Genomic DNA, 2,896 nt, shown 5'->3' on the forward strand with positions numbered 1-2,896 from the left:
CTCCAAAGGAATGAAATAATTCTCCAGTAACAGACCCCCCATAAAAAGAAATCTATGAAATGCCTGGAAAGTAATTCAAAATAATGATTGTAAGGAAACACAGAGATACAAGAGAACACAGATAAACATTACAAATCAAGAAAACAACTCAGTATCTGAATGAGAAATTCAACAAAGAGATGCATATCATAAAAAAAAGAAGCAAACAGAAATCCTGGAACTGAATAACACAATGAATAAAAGCAAAACTACAATGGAGAGCTTCTAAGATAAACTAGATTAAGCAGAAGAAAATTTCTGAACTTGAAAACTGAGCTTTTGAAGTAACCCAGTCAGACGAAAAAAAAGGAAGAAAAAAAGAATGAAGATGTATAAGATACCAAAGCAAAAAAAAAAAAAAAATTCAAAATTTTAGAGTTCCAGAAGGATGAAAAAGTCAAAGAAAAATTATTTAATGAAATATTAACTGAAAACTTCCCAATTCTTGCCAGAGATACAGACATTCAGATACAGGAAACTCAACTATCCCTAAACACAGTCAATCCATAAATGTCCTCTCTAAGGCAGATTATAGTCAAACTGTCAAAAGTTAAAATCAAAGAGAATTCTAAACATAGGAAAAGTGTCAAGTCACATATAAGAAAATCCTCATTAGAATAACAGCAGATTGCACCAGGCAGAGTGGCTCATGCCTGTAATCCCAGCACTTTGGGAGGCTGAGGCAGGTGGATCACTTGAGGTCAGGAGTTCAAGACCAGCCTGGCCAACATGGTGAAAACCCGTTTCTACTAAAAATACAAAAATTAGCTAGGTGTGGTGGTGCACACCTGTAATCCCAGCTACTAGGGATTCTGAGGCAGGAGAATTGCTTGAACCTGGGTGGCGGAGGTTCCAGTGAGCTGAGATTGGGCCAAATAGTCTGTGGGCGGCCGGAAGTCCTGGAGTGCGGTGACCGGGCTATGATCTAGCATAAGGGCGGAGCCCAGAAAGGGTGTGAGATGGGAGAAACTTCCTCCCCTGCCCCCACAATGCGGCATCCGCTGGTCCTGCTGCTGCTCCTCTCTGCCCTGGTGACTCCCTCCACTGCAGCCTCTATCCACGACGCTGATGCCCAAGAGAGCTCCTTGGGTCTTACAGGCCTCCAGAGCCTACTCCAAGGCTTCAGCCGACTTTTCCTGAAAGATGACCTGCTTCAGGGCATAGACAGCTTCTTCTCTGCCCCCATGGATTTCCGGGGCCTCCCTAGGAACTACTACCAAGAGGAGAACCAGGAGCACCAGCTGGGAAACAACACCCTCTCCAGCCACCTCCAGATTGACAAGGTGACCGACAACAAGACGGGAGAGGTGCTGATCTCCGAGAAGGTGGTGGCATCCATCCAGCCGGCGGAGGGGAGCTTCCAAGGTAACCGGAAGGTACCCAGGATGGAGGAGAAGGGAGGCCCTGGTGTCCATCCAGAAGGCCATGGACAGCTTCCACACGGAGCTCCATCCCCGGGTGGCCTTCTGGATCATGACGCTGCCACGGCGGAGGTCCCACCACAATGTCCTGGAGGGCGGCCGCTGGCTCAGTGAGAAGCCAGACCACCTGCAGGCCGTCCAGGATGGGCTTAGTGAGGGAACCCACGAGGTCTTCCTAAAAGAGGGGACCCAGGGCTCCTCCCACTCCTGGCTGTCCCCCTGAAAGACCCACTTACTGTACATCCCGGCAGCTATAGGGGTGGGGACCGGGAAGCATCTGACTGTAGCCCCCATCAGACCCCACCCGAAGCGCCATATGGAAATAAAGTTCTTTCTTACATCTAAAAAAATTTAAAAAATAAAACAATTGCCCCAACAGTTTATGCCTCACTGCCTGATTAGAAAGAGAGAAATGTATTTTATTACCTGCCTTTTATATAATTAAATAGTATCTCCTTTAGACAGTGGGGAAAAAAAGTGTAGAAGCTTTTTAGTTTTACATAATCCCATTTGTCTATTTTCGCTTTTGTTACTTGTACTTTGAAGTCATATCAAAAAATCATTTACTCACCAAGGTCATGAAGTTTTTCCCCTGTTTTCTTCTGATTGTTTTAGTTTCAGGTCTCACGTTTAAGTTTTTAATCCATTTTGAGTTGATTTTGAATGTGGTGTGAGATGAGCATGTAATTTCATTCTTCTGTATGTGCGTGTCCACTTCTCCCAATAACAGACTACCTTTACTCATTGTGTGCTCTTTGTATCTTTATCAAAAAACAATTAACCTTAAATGTGTAAGTTTCTTTCTGGGCTCTTAAGTCTGTCCTATTGTTCTATGTGTCTATTTTATGCCAGTATCATGCTATTATGATTATTATAGCTTTGTAATGTGTTTTGAAGTCTGGCGGTAGATGCCTCTGGCTTTGATCTTTTGCTCAAGTCTGCTTTGGCTATTCAGGGTCTCTTGTGGCTCCATACAAATATTTAAATTGTTTTTACTATTTCTGTGAAAAACGTCACTGGAATTTTGATAGGGATTGCATTGAATCTGTAGATCACTTTGGATAGTATAAACATTTTAACAATATTAAATCTTCCAATTCATAAACACAGGTATCTTTTATTTGTGTCTTCTTCAATTTATTTTATCAATGTTTTGTAGTTTTCGGTGTACAAATCTTTCACTTCCTTGATTAAACTTATTAAGAATTTTATTTTGGTACCCACTAGTTTTCTTTTTTTTTCTGCAAAGTTTGTTGTTAAGGTGTAGAAACACTACGAACTTGTGTATGTTGATTTTATATCCTGTCACTTTAATAAATTTGTTTATTACTTCAAATTTTTGTGCATAGCTTTTAGAGTTTTCTGTATGTAAGATCATATCATATGCAAACAGTGACCATTTTACTTCTTTCTTTCTGCTTTGGATACTTCTTATT

General features: G+C 41.4%; 1 pseudogene; it reads left to right on the plus strand.

Annotated features, from left to right (window-relative positions):
• The first annotated feature begins 998 nt into the window (after positions 1–998).
• Positions 999–1,815, plus strand: LOC100423714 (dickkopf-like protein 1 pseudogene; annotated as a pseudogene).
• Positions 1,816–2,896: the final 1,081 nt, after the last annotated feature.

The sequence above is a fragment of the Macaca mulatta genome, chromosome 10 (assembly GCF_049350105.2).
Source record: "Macaca mulatta isolate MMU2019108-1 chromosome 10, T2T-MMU8v2.0, whole genome shotgun sequence".
Taxonomy (NCBI): domain Eukaryota; kingdom Metazoa; phylum Chordata; class Mammalia; order Primates; family Cercopithecidae; genus Macaca; species Macaca mulatta.